This window comes from Aquarana catesbeiana, linkage group LG05, assembly GCF_042186555.1.
Source record: "Aquarana catesbeiana isolate 2022-GZ linkage group LG05, ASM4218655v1, whole genome shotgun sequence".
Lineage (NCBI taxonomy): Eukaryota > Metazoa > Chordata > Amphibia > Anura > Ranidae > Aquarana > Aquarana catesbeiana.
Window position 1 is genome coordinate 299,050,553 of NC_133328.1, and position 14,740 is coordinate 299,065,292.

Consider the following 14,740-nt stretch of genomic DNA (forward strand, 5'->3'; position numbering starts at 1 on the left):
CTCTTTTTTGGAAAAAAAGAGTACCCTAGATCTCTCCTCTGCCCTCAAAGCATCTGACCACACCAAGATCGGTGTGATAAAATGCCCAATTTGCCAATGGCGCTGTTTACATCCGGCAAAAAGTCATGAAATGCTTGTAGCTTCCGGTTTCTTAAGCCATAGAGATGATTGGAGCCATTCTGGTCTCTGGGCAGCTGGTGGAACCATCGGCTGCATTCTCAGGTTCCCTGTTGGGACAGGAAAGCCAGCGAAAACTATGGAAGACGGTGGGGGGGGACATTCCCTCCCACTGCCTGTAACAAGCAGTCTAGAGGCTAATTGGCCACTGGGATTGCTTTTACATGAAAGCTGACCGCTGGCTGAAAAGAATGATACCAAGATGATACTTAAACACGCAGGCATCATTCTGGTATAACCACTCAAAGTCCAGCAACATACCAGTACGTTGCTGGTCCTTGTTGGGCATATATTGTAACCTTTTTTTAATGCTGCCTGTGAGCTAAACGAAAAAAAGAGATTGATCGTGGGTATGCTCACCATTAGAATACCTCCCTTCATCCACCCACGTCTAATGAAGAACATACATGCACCATTTTGTTTTTAACTGTGGTGGTGAAATCGCCTCCTACAGCGCTGGAATCATGGCTTTATGTATCGTGGGAGCAAACACTGTTGCTGTCAAGATAAATAAATCCGCGCTGCAACTGAATGGCGTACCTGCTAAGCAAATGATGGTTAACAATAAAACAAAGTAACATTACAGTATAACATTAAGACATACCATACCTGCAAAGCAAATACAAAAAAAAACATAAAACATTTTTTAACGCAACCTGTGCCTAAAATATATATATATGCCTGAAGCATGGGGGCATCCGCCCCAAAAGTTAGTAGCAAATCGCTCCTCCACCCCTGCTGCCCCCATGCTTCGGCATATATGCTCTTTTTTTTAACTGTGGTGGTGAAATCACCTCCTACAGCACTGGAGTCACGGGTTTATCGTGGGAGCAAACGCTGTTGCTGTCAAGATAAATAAATCCGCACTGCAGCTGAATGGCGTACCTGAAAACAAAAAAATGATTACCAATAAAACACAGTAAACAGTAAAGTATAAAAAAATTACATACCTGAAAAGGAAACATGATAAAACATAATAACAATAAAACATTGCAGAATAGAATACAGTAAAAAAGAGCAGAACAATAGCGATAGAATAGAGAGAGAGAAAAATAAAACGACAATTATTTTTGTTTTTTTATTTTATATATTTTTTGTGCAAAAGAGGGGATAGGTATGGTGCTGCTCTTATTAAGAGGTGACCTACAATCTCTAAATACTTGAAGGGTGTGTGTCACGGGTGCATTTAGTGCAAAAAGTGACAATAAAAGTGCAGAAAATAAATATTTGTATATTCACAAAAATCCACAAAAAAATCCTTTTAGATGTTCTCTTCTCACACCATAATTTGTTCCTCCTCCCATCTATTAAGAAACAGGTTTGCAACGCTGGGGGCATATTTGGCCCCCATAGCTACTCCCTACGCAAACTAAGGGAGTAGCTATGGGGGCCAAATATGGCCAAATATGCCCCCAGCGTCGCAAACCTGTTTCTTAATAGATGGGAGAGGAACAAATTTATGGTGTGAGAAGAGAAAATCTAAAATTGTACAAATGGTGCATTGATGACATCATTATTATATGGAGAGGCACAGAAAATGGTTTGAAGAGTTTCCTTGAAGAAATAAATCACAATATTTATGGCATTACGTTCACAGGCGTATGGGACAAACAAAGCATTGATTATCTGGACCTCCAAATTTTTAAGGCAGGAAGGGAATAACACACCAGAACTTTTTTCAAGAAGACCGATCGCAACTGATACATTCCCAGTAATAGCTGTCATCACCCCAAATGGGTAGGAAATGTACCAAAAGGCCAAGTTATGCGCATCTGACGCAATTGCAGTAACCTCAAAGACTATGATTACCAGGCCAATATACTCACTGAGAGGTTCTTGGAAAAGGGATACAAAAAGAAGAACCTGGAAGCCCTAAAGAATCAAATCAGAGCAATGGACAGAAATAACATGATAGAGCAGAAGAAGAATGAGAAAAATAATTGGTACAACGAGATGGCCTTCCTCACAGGTTTCAGCCGACAACATAAATTAGTGGAAAATGGAAACACTGGCCTGTTCTACAGTCGGACACCATTTTAAGAAACTTACTTCCAAATAAACCCTCTTTCATTTACAGAAGAGCTCCTGCTCTAAGAAATAGGTTGGTGCACAATGCACTAGATCCCCTTAAACAAATCAAGATTTCCAAAGATCTAAAAGGATTTTTTAAATGTGTAAAGTGTCTTCCCTGCAGAAAAAGCAAAAAAATGGAACAAAAGAAAGTGGCTTTTAGATCTATTACTGCAGGGAAAGAATACAAAATAAAGGAGTTAAAAACATGCACCAGCACACATGTCACATATGTTCTGGAATGCCCTTGCCACAAGCAATATGAGGGCAGAACTACCACAGCTTTATTCGTCAGAATTAGGGAACATATAAACAATATCAAAACAGGCTTTACAAAACATGGTGTATCCAGACACTTTAAAAAGTGGCACAATGGGGGGGCGCATGCGCGGCGCGAACCGAGGAGGACGCAAGGACTGAGAGCTCCGTGAGCCGCGGAGACTAACGGCACTTCCCCGGGGCGATCAACACTAGCTATCTACCTAAAATATCCCCGCACCCCCGGCGGAACACTCAGCGCATGACGGGCACTAGAAATCGCCGTGGAAAACCGGCCCAAAGATCCTTAACGTCCTATCTGTTAAGAGAGAGGGAGAGAAGCATGTAGGCCCAAGATGGCGCCCGGAAGACACAGTCACAGGCACATTCTCCTACAGCAGCTTTCTCACCATCGCACTCCCAGGGAGACAGTGAGTACACGTTCCAACTGACTAAGGCTGATCTAGATGAGAGCTTGACTTTAATGTATGATAAGATCGCCCAGAAATTCCAATCAGAGCTCCACAAGTCTACTAACACGCTGTCCTTGGAGATTGCGGCCCTGGGTAGCAGAACTGACTTACTAGAGACAAAGCACGACGAGCTCTCCTTAGTATATTCTGACCTAAGGAAGGAACATGAGTCCCTATCTGACACGGTCCTACAGCTCCAAGCTCACATTGAGGACCTCGATAACAGGAACCGCCGCAACAATCTTAGGGTGCGCGGAGTGCCTGAATCGGTCACCGACCTACTACCTGCGATACAGAAGATATTCCAATCCCTTTTGCCAGACTCCCCACTGTCGGCCTTCTCCTGTGACAGGATTCACAGGGCCCTTCGCCCTCCCCCTCCCCCAGAGAAACCTCCAAGGGATATAGTACTCTGCCTTAAGGACTTCCTGGTCAAAGAGGAAATTCTTAGAGCTTCACGGAACACCCCTAATATTCGTCTGGAAGGTACCCCGATTCAAATCTACCCGGATATCTCTCCTACCACTCTGGATAAGCGCAGGAGGATGAAGGAGGTTACCTCTGTTCTTCAAACGGCCAGTATTCGCTACCGATGGGGCTTCCCCTTCAAGCTGCAGGTGCCTCACAATGGCACAACTTACACTGTGACCACCCTAATAGAAGGAAAAGAATTACTGGTGAAGATGGGCCTCCTTGATGCAGCTTCCCTGCCCAGACTACCCTCCACTCCACGTCACTCAGCTATTTGGGCAACCCCTCCACCTAGAAGAGACCGCCGAGATCAACGCCGTGACTGACGACAAGACACACTTTTCTTTGGACTCCCCCCCCTTTTTTTTTTTTTTTTTTTTACATTTTCCCCCCTACCCTTGTTTTTTTTTTCTTCTTTTACCTTTCTTCCTCCAGGATATCGAGAATTGAACATCTCCCAACATGCTGAAAGAAGATTGGACTCTCCCGGCTCATTGCGGACTCCCGGTTGCGCCCGTATGATTGTCCCTACACTCTTTATTAATGAGAACTGGCTGGCTCCACGTCTGGTCAGTGATGTTGGAGCTGGTTGACTCCCCACAGGTAAATTCCTATGCAGAATTTATGTCTGTAAGGATGACACAAACGCTACCACTCAGAGTGTCGGACCTTTTGGTCCGAATGGACACTTTTTTTTGGGTCCATGGGATGTTTTTCCCCATGACCCCCCGGTGCTTTGTTTGGCCACTTTTTGGCCTAGTATTCAGGTTTCTAGTTTTTTTGTTTCTCTATGTTTATGATTTTATGCTTTTGCTTTTTTTTGTGTTGTGCACACCAATTGGCAATATCTTAGTGATTTATGTGCTACTAACTCAGAGTATAGATGCGTGAGGTTCCACTGGACTGAGCGCCATAGCGATGTTATGCCTCTGGAAAAGCCAAGTTGCTGTTTGGCTGCTCCCTCTCGGCCTGGACCCCTTACTGATCCCAGCAAATTCATTATAAATTACCATGGGGATTAACATAATTTCCCATAATGTCAAAGGGTTTAATACCCCTCAAAAAAGAAGAAAAGCTTTCAAAACGTACAAATCTCTTGGAGCAGATGTGGTCTTCATCCAGGAGACGCATTTCTCCAGAGATAATCACCCATCATACTTTGACAAGTCTTTCAATCAAAGCTATTTCACTACCCATGGGTCCAGGTCTAGAGGGGCGGCCATTTTTATCAAAAACTCGGTGATGTTTCAGGCTCATAAAATTTATAAAGACCCCAACAGTCGTTTCGTGATAGTTCAGGGTACTATCCAAAACAAACTTCTAACTATGGCCTCAGTATATGCCCCGAACGCCTCACAGGCAACATTCTTTAAAGAATTTTTTCAAACCCTAGATAGGTTCCACTCCTCTCATATGTTAATTGGTGGGGACTTTAACTTAGTGGCCCACTCAGGACTTGATAGAAGCCGAACATGCCCCACATCTAAAGCTTTTCCCAAATCCCTACAACATTCCCTAAAATCCTCTCAACTCATTGATATTTGGAGAGCCCACAATGTCGGCTCTAGGGAATATACGTTCTATTCCCACCCCCATGACAGTTATTCACGCCTAGACTATATTTTTGGCACCCCCTCTTTAACAGTGAACTCTACTACAGCCAACATACATGTTTGCCCCTGGTCGGACCATCACCTTGTATCCACCCATATCTCATGTTTAGGCCTCCCACATGTAGCCAGGTCCTGGCGCCTTAATGAAGCATTACTCACGGATCCAGTGATAATGGCTCAGGTGGAGGGACATCTTAAAGAATACTTTAGGCTTAATAATGTAGAGAACATTTCTCCTATCTCCCTATGGGCAGCCCATAAGGCTGTGATGAGGGGCCATCTGATAGAGATTTCCACGACCCAAAAACGACAAAAACAACAGGACACCCACAAACTCACCCTAGAATTAGAACAATTATATCATAGACACACTCAAACCCCTACACAGGAGTTGCTCCTCCAGATCACCGAAAAACGCAGAGCCCTAGATGACATACTGTCGGGTCACATCGAGAAGTCTCTTAGATGGTCCAAAGCGCGCTTCCTCCTATATAGTAACTCGGCTTCCACGATGTTTGCACGAAAACTTAAACAGTCTACCCAACCGACCCATCTTTACAAATTAAAGGACAGCCACGGCAACCTCACCTCACATCCTAAACATGTACTGCAGATTTTCTCCACCTTCTATCAACAACTTTTTTCTGGCCCGGACCCTTCACACCCTCCCCCTATGCGGTCCTGGCTAGATACTCTCCCGCTTCCTCGTCTCTCGGAGGAGCAATTAGATACCCTTAATGCCCCCTGCTCATCCGAGGAAGTTGCCTCTATTATCTCCTCTCTTAAACCCTCCAAAGCCCTGGGCCCTGATGGCTTCTCCCCGGTTTACTATAAAAAATTCGCAGAATCCCTACTCCCCACACTTACTAATATGTATAATCAAATACTCAAAGGTCAAAGTTTCCCTACAGAAATGTTGCTTGCCAACATGTCCCTTATTCCCAAACCCGGCAAAGATCATACCCTCCCCCAAAATTTTCGCCCCATTTCGGTTATAAACAATGATCTTAAAATATTCGGCAGGATCCTAGCTGACAGACTGGCCAAAGTCATTACTTCCTTGATATCGCCCGATCAAACCGGATTCATCCCATCGAGGCAGATCACAGATAATATACGATTAGCCACTAATATCCTGCAGGATGCCCATATGAACTCAAACTCAGTACTGCTTTTGAGTTTAGATATAAACAAGGCATTTGATAGTGTCCTCTGGACATATCTAGATACGGTATTGGCCAAATTTGGTTTTAGTGGGGCATTTATACATGGCTTCAAAGCCCTTTACCATAACCCAAAAACCCGAATTAAGCTTCCAGGATGTTACTCAGATTATTTTTCTCTGGGATGCGGTACTAGACAGGGGTGTCCCTTATCTCCGCTTTTGTTTGCGCTGGCTATGGAGCCCCTGTCTAGATCCATTTCTAATGACCCAAACATTAAGGGCTACAGGAAGGGAGATCAGGAATTCAAACTTAGCCTTTACGCAGATGATGTATTGCTTTTCATCTTCGAACCCCTCCTCTCCCTCCCTAACCTCATGTCCTCCCTGGACTCTTTCTATAAATTATCGGGCCTGGGCATCAACCCCTCCAAGTGTTCGGCTCTACCAATTCACCTCCCGCAAAACCTATTGACCACCCTCACAGATAAATTTAAATTCTCATGGAACCATATCTCTCTACAATATCTTGGAGTTAAATTGGCCCCTTCCCTGAAACAACTATACTCATTGAACTACCCTCCAGCTTTTTCCAATGTTAAATACCTTTTAAATCAATGGTCCTCCTACCACATATCATTTCTAGGGAGAATTCAGGCAGTGAAAATGAACATTCTCCCCAAGCTCCTATTCCTCTTTAGATGCCTACCCCTATATGTCTCTCGATCAGTCCTTCAGAAGGTTCAATTGGACCTGCTCAGGTTTATTTGGCAAAATAAAAAGCCACGAATGGGACGTGCACTGGTGTATAGAGCCCAGAGAAGGGGAGGTTTGGGATGCCCGGATCTATGGAAATACTTCCTGGCATCTCGGCTAATCCAAATGGCGCAGTGGCATACCGTCCCCACCTCTGTGCCATGGCTACAATTCGAACGGATCTCGGTAACTCCATACTACCTCCCCGGTCTCCTCTGGTCCCGCTCGGTCTCCGCCAGAGACATCACCCCTCTGAACAATATTGTCGGTCAATCACTTTATCTATGGTCCCTTTATCGCAAAAAGTTCCAGCTGCATTCTGACGTCCCCCTCTTATCCTCTTTTCTGGGAGAACCCTCATTCCCCCCAGCTTTTTCCTCCAGTTTGCCATATCTTAAATGGATTGCACTAGGCTTGGTGAACCTCGAGTCTCTTCTGCAGAACGCCTCTTTTTGTTCCTACACTCACCTGCAACAGACCTATGGTATGGGCGGATCCGAGTTTCACCAATACTTGCAAATTCGACACTTCTACTCGACTTTTATGAAGGGAGGGGTGGAGTTGTCGAAAACCCCTTTTGAACATTTGTGTGGAGAAGAGGCGAGGGATAAGGGGACCATCTCTGTACTTTATCGTTACCTCAATGATTATAACTCCCCACAAAAATCCTTAGCGATGGTAGCATGGGAGGTGGAGATGGCCAAGGAGATCTCTGGCGGAGATTGGCAGGACATGATAGACAATATGCACAGGTGCACTCATTCTGTGTCAATTAAGGAAACGGTACTTAAGCTTCACACTAGATGGTACTACACTCCGGATCGTCTTCACAGAATATATCCCCTGGTCTCTGGCACATGTTTTAGAGGGTGCCAGGACAGGGGTACGTTGCTGCATACGTTCTGGAGCTGTAAGGCCTTAGACACCGTTTGGCACAAGACTACATCCCTCATAAGGCTTCTCTCCGGATTGTCGCTTACATTGACTTGTCAAATGTGTCTGCTGTTTGCGGAGCTTCCAGGTGTTCCCCTCCCCCTACAAAAATTAATCCATACACTCTTCAGTGCGGTTCAATGGGCAATAGCATTGAACTGGAAGAGGCCCCAAGTATCCTGGTCACAGGTGATTTCTCGTATGGAGTCTATCAGATCCCTGGAGAGAATACATCATACTCTCCTAGATTCCATGCCTATATTTGACCGAAAATGGAACATCTGGACAGCTCTGCTGCTTAGTGACAGATTGGAGGACCCCTCGGAACCCACAGCTGACCCCCCTTAATGCAAATATTAATCCTATTTGTTAACAAAACGAGAGGGGATATTCCAGGGCCCTCACAACTTATCTGATCATTACAATATTAGACATATTGTTTTGTATTCCCTGACTGTAAACTTAAGTTATTAGAAGTACACATTTATCACAACTATCTACTTTAAGTTTTCTCATTCTTTTTTTTTTATTTGTTTGTCTTTTATTTCCTTTTTTATTTTTTATTACCTTTGTTTTTTGGGCTCATACTGTACGATTATGCGAACTATGGTTCGCACTGAGTGTGATATATCATTTCTTTGTAATGGGCTTTCTAGCCGTTGTAATTCATGTCACCACAGTGCCTGTATACCCAAATGTTATATTTTCCTACAATAAAAACGTTTGAAAACAAAAAAGTGGCACAATGAGGACCCATCTGGTCATTTTTTTATGGAATAGACAACATAAAGGGACATTGGAGAGGAGATAATAAAAGAGTAAAAATCTCCCAAAATGAGACCAGGTGGATCTTTACTTTAGACACCCTTCAGCCTAAAGGCCTGAACACTGACATAGATTTAAACTGCTTCCTCACCAACTTATAATTTTATCTCCTTATGTTGAAGTTTTTACTATAAAGGGTTCCCCTATCAACTATGGTCTTAATCATATGTTTTTAAAGCATTTCTGCATGCATGTGATACATCTAACATACATTTCTCAGCAATTTTAGCTATTTGCTGCTTTATGTGATTTGCTGCGTTTTTTGCAATTTTTGACTTTTTTGCGTTTTTGCACTTTCGCCGCAATTACACCCCCCTTCTTTTTCCTCTTTTTCCTATTTCTCATGACCTATTGATGTTACTACACTATACATCACTTCCACCTTTAATCTAAGATGCCACTAGTAAAACACCATTACACTATTTTGAATGATGAAGGCATTTTTGTATGTATAAATACACTTTACATACTTTTTTAGCAACTTTTTTGCAATATGCAACTTTATGAGACTTGCTGCAATTTTCTGCCTTTTTTTGCATTTTTGAATGATGAAGGCATGTATAAATGCACTTTACATACTTTTTTAGCAATTTTTAGCAATTTCTAGCATTTTTTTGCGACTTGCTGTGATTTTTTTTGCCATTTTTTGCATTTTTTATCGCAATAATACCCTCTTTTCTCTTATGTCCACCTTTGGATGTCAATATCCATCCTCTAACATCATTTTTTTACCTCTAGTCCAGCAGAATACCATAATGCAATTATATTTCTTACCCATTTTTTAACTTAAATTTAATTGTGTAATATTGTGTATTATGATATGTATTTTGGTATTTTGTTTTGTGCCCGTTACGACTTGTAGTTAAGTAGTCCTTTAAAAATTATTCCTCGTCATGTTGCAGAGTAGTGGTGTTTATTGACATTTTAAATCACATTACTAGCAATAGCATCCACCATGTCGAAGCCTGGATTAACCAAAAATGGCCGCAGTCACATGGCCATCAATTTAGGACACACCTCATACCATATAAAAACCGGATGGTGTAGCAGGTTGGCACCGCTCCAGATGACGACCCATTAATGAAACACGTAGGGATGGACTATACAAGCGTCATTGCATCACTTCCGGTTTCAAGCCGTGGAGCGGAGATCGCTCCGGTTTCCTGTTTTTAAACACAGTTTTCGCTTTTAATTATTTTTATTAAATGTGAGTACCCAGCAGTATTATTAATACATTTTTGGATATTTGTACGGTATGGAATCTCTTTCCTCTCTACATGTGGGCAACATCTAAGAGGTTAACAGTGAGGAGACCACTTACATCGCAGACAAGTAGGCACTTGGAGAACACAGGATAGGAAGTTTCCTCCCACTCCACAGGCTACACAGTGGCTCATACCGTGAAGGTGAAATATCTCCTTGTGGGGTGAATAATAGCGGTGAGTGCGTTTCTTATGGGGCACTGTTTACCAAGAAGTGCAGAACAATTTGAAGGAGCACATTGTCACTTTATTGGACTTTTTTATACACCAGGGTTTAAGGACGGTATATGCATATTTCTGAACCCAGTTTCACAGCAACAATATACACCAGTCATATATGTTGGATTTTTTTGCACAGAAATGTCACTTTGAATTGCAGGTTTTGCACAGGATTGTGTTTATTTTATTTTATTTTCGTTTGAACATAACAATATGTATTATATATAAGCAGTTAGGAAGTTTACACAGTAGGATTTTTTTGTGGATTTTTACAAATATTTATTTTTCTGCACTTTTATTGTCACTTTTTGCACTAAATTCACCATTGATACACATCCCTCAAATATTTAGAGGTTGTAGGTCACCTCTTAATAAGAGCAGCGCCATACCTATCCCCTCTTTTTCACAATTCTTCTAGGTTTACTTTAGGGTGAATTTATTGATAGAGGCTGCAGCTCCTCATTTTTCATTTTTACCATAAGCGCGGGGATCTAATATTTTACCAGTGTCTGGCCTTATGAGCAACTAGGTACGGCACCAACAACTGGTCGTTGAGGTCCACCCCTCCCATATTTTGGTTATATTCGTGAACACAGAGGGGTTTCTCCACAACACCAGTTGCCAATCTGATGATCAAACAAGTGACCTAAAAGTGGCACACTCGTGTAATAATTGTCCACATACAAATGGTACCCCTTTCCGAATAAGGGTGACACCCTCACAATCTTGCCAGCACTCCCTTTGTAATCTGGGCAGTTCGGCGGCTGTATGTGACTATCTCTTCCCTCGTAAAGGATAAAACTACATGTATAGCCTGTGGCCCTGTCACAGAGCTTATACATCTTGACCCCGTATCTGGCACGCTTGCTGGGAAGATACTGTTTGAAAGACAAGTGGCCAGAAAACTTAATCAGGGACTCATCAACGCAGACAACTTGATGGGGAGTAAACAAGTCTGCAAAATGTTGGTTGAAGTGGTTTAAGAAGGGCCAAATTTTGTAGAGCCGATCATATCCAGGGTCTCCATGAGGACGACAGAGTTCATTGTTGTTGAAATGCATGAACCGCAAGATCTGCTCGTATTGTACCCTGGTCATGGAGACAGAGAACACTGGTATATGGTAAATTGGGCCAGTGGACCAATATGACCGCAACATACTCATTTTAACTATGCTCATGTCGAGGGATAGGCCCAGAAAGGTCTTAAATTCAGAAACCGTAATTGGTTTCTAATCTCTGGCAAGGGAGGACTGGGGATTAGCGGTGATGAATTGACCAGCATGCAAATTACTTTGGTAATAGATCTATAGAGATCTTCCGTGAAAAACAGCGAATAAAAATCAAGTGACGTAAAATCAGTTTTCACCTGAATTTAAGGTTGGCCAGTGTATGGGGGAAGTACTGGTGCTGCAGAAGTGGTGGGTTCCCAATTAGGAAAGGCACTATGGGCTCGACAGGCCTGTCTTTGTCGTCTTGGTGGCAGCCGGACACTACTTGTGCTTGCCACCTCGCCAGCTTGAACTGCACTTATGGGATTCGCCATGTCACCACGTGTTACTGCAGTGCTGGTTTGACTACGACCAGGGTGTACTAGGCCGCTGGTGCTTGCCAGTTCACCAGAAGGATGAGCGGCACTAGTACTTCTCTGCTCCATATGAGAGACCTGCAGTTCTTGCACCTCAACAACAGCAGAAGAAGATCGGGGTCTGGTACGCCTGACCTTGGCAGGGACCACAACTCCGTTGTTAGAGCTATTTGTCATGGAGCCGCTGTCGTCTACAGGATCATATTCTGAGCCTGACTCTGACAGGTGAGTGATTTCCTCTTCACTATCTGTCATGCTCAGAAATGTGTAGGCCTCTTCACTAGTTTACCTTCGATTTGCCATTTTGGACTCTAAATTTACTGGTACACTAGTGAGACTCACAGGTAAAAAAGCTCCTAGGCTGTCAGCAACTGTATCAAACGCTACCAAAAAAACTGTTAGCGATCGCAGGGATCAGGCCTGACTCTGCGAACACTGCAGTTATGTGTTTAGTGTTTTGTAAGTGACAGTGATCGATCGATACTGCACTTGGGTGGGCTGGGCGGAGGGACAAAAAGCAGGTGCTAGCAGGTATCTGGGCTGATCCCACTAACACTGTGTTTTTGGGAACCCTAAACTGCTGGGGACACTAGTATACAGTGGGGACGGAAAATATTCAGACCCCCTTAAATTTTTCACTCTGTTATATTGCAGCCATTTGCTAAAATCATTTAAGTTCATTTTTTTCCTCATTAATGTACACACCGCACCCCATATTGACAGAAAAACACAGAGTTTTTGACATTTTTGCAGATTTATTAAAAAAGAAAAACTGAAATATCACATGGTCCTAAGTATTCAGACCCTTTGCTCAGTATTTAGTAGAAGCACCCTTTTGATCTAATACAGCCATGAGTCTTTTTGGGAAAGAAGCAACAAGTTTTTCACACCTGGATTTGGGGATCCTCTGCCATTCCTCCTTGCAGATCCTCTCCAGTTCTGTCAGGTTGGATGGTAAACATTGGTGGACAGCCATTTTTAGGTCTCTCCAGAGATGCTCAATTGGGTTTAAGTCAGGGCTCTGGCTGGGCCATTCAAGAAAGGTCACAGAGTTGTTGTGAAGCCACTCCTTCATTATTTTAGCTGTGTGCTTAGGGTCATTGTCTTGTTGGAAGGTAAACCTTCGGCCCAGTATGAGGTCCTGAGCACTCTGGAGAAGGTTTTCATCCAGGATATCCCTGTACTTGGCCGCATTCATCTTTCCCTCGACTGCAACCAGTTATCCTGTCCCTGCAGCTGAAAAACACCCCCACAGCATGATGCTGCCACTACCATGCTTCACTGTTGGGACTGTATTGGACAGGTGATGAGCAGTGCCTGGTTTCTCCACACATACCGCTTATAATTAAGGCCAAAAAGTTCTATCTTGGTCTCATCAGACCAGAGAATTTTATTTCTCACCACCTTGGAGTCCTTCAGGTGTATTTTAGCAAACTCCATGCAGGCTTCCATGTGTCTTCCACTGAGGAAAGGCTTCCATCAGGCCACTCTGCCATAAAGTCCTGTAATGGAAATTTGTAAGTTCTGTATATAATTGTATTGTATTTTGTATGTATTGCACATTGCCTTCACTGTGCAACAGCTCTAATAATGTTTTCAGTAAATGTTTACATTCTTTCGAGTTCTGATTACAATAAGCCTGCCTATGTAACGCCCCTTGTTACCATAAATGTACAATTGTAATATTAATGTGATACCTATGTGATCATGTGCATAAAAACCTTCAATTGCGTCATAATAAAGCAGAACAGTAATTTGGAAAGATGCTGAGCGTATCTTTTGTGTCTGTTCCCTACTGCAGTAGTTATTATTAATTTGGAACCACTAATCAATATGAGGATAGGAGTTGCCTATCATCAATTCAACCGACCAGCATGGCGAGCTTTGCCTTAGGAGGGGATTCCAGGTGACCCTGAGTATCCGAAACGAAGAGCTTGAGACGATCCGGGATTTTCTGATAATCAGCCGGCTGAGGTAAGCCTTTTGCTTACATTTGAGTTATCAGACTTCCTTGATCGGTAAGGCATTTTCGGGACAAAGGGTACCTATTTTACTCCCCTTAATCGAACTGTATTGATTGGTGGTTATATGTTATGTTGTCCCTGTCTATTGTCCATCGGAGTGTTATAAATAAGAAAGGGAAGAATAGTACTGTTCACAGGTATATGTAGTACATCTGCTAGATAAAGTAGTTTAGAGGCAAGAGGGTATAGGCACAAGTAGAGAAGAGAGAAGACTGGCCAGTCATTATGGGCATTGAATTAAGTAAGGGAATGAAGGGTAAGAGACCCTCAAAAATGCCCAGCGCAAGAGGAGCGCTACATATGAACCAAAGGTGCGGTTCCGCCTATACTGAGCCCCTAGATTAATGGTTAGAGTGGACAGGGATCCACAATGGGTAACTGGGTTACCAAAGTCCACAGGGACTAAGAATCGTGCAGAGTAAATAGCTAAAGATACAGTTATCTATGTGAGCAGGATGGATCAAGGGTGACATTAGAACTAGACAGAAAGGGACATTTTCATGTTAAGTTGTGGGATGAATTTGGGATCAGGCACTACAACTAGTAAAAGTCAGAAACAGAGAAATGAGAGGTAAAACAGAATACTTTATATGTTGTCAGAGAGGGAAGATGGGATGAGCACTGTGGCTCCCCATCTGATCATAGAATCATAGAAGCTAGATATAAAAGTTATTTAAACAAAATAAGGAAAGCAGAATTTAGGCAGGGAAATATTAAAGAGTTAAACGAAAGTGAGAGAATGATGTGCATGTGTTGTGTACAAATGGGAAAAATGTAAGCGTTTTTAGAGAGATATTGGTGTGTGTGCGAATGCTGGGACCTTTAGTTCTATTGCTTGTGTGTGTCATGTACGCAGAAGTGACCCCCTCCTTTGTGCTCTCATGAAAGAAATGTGGCTGGGATGAGAGGTTA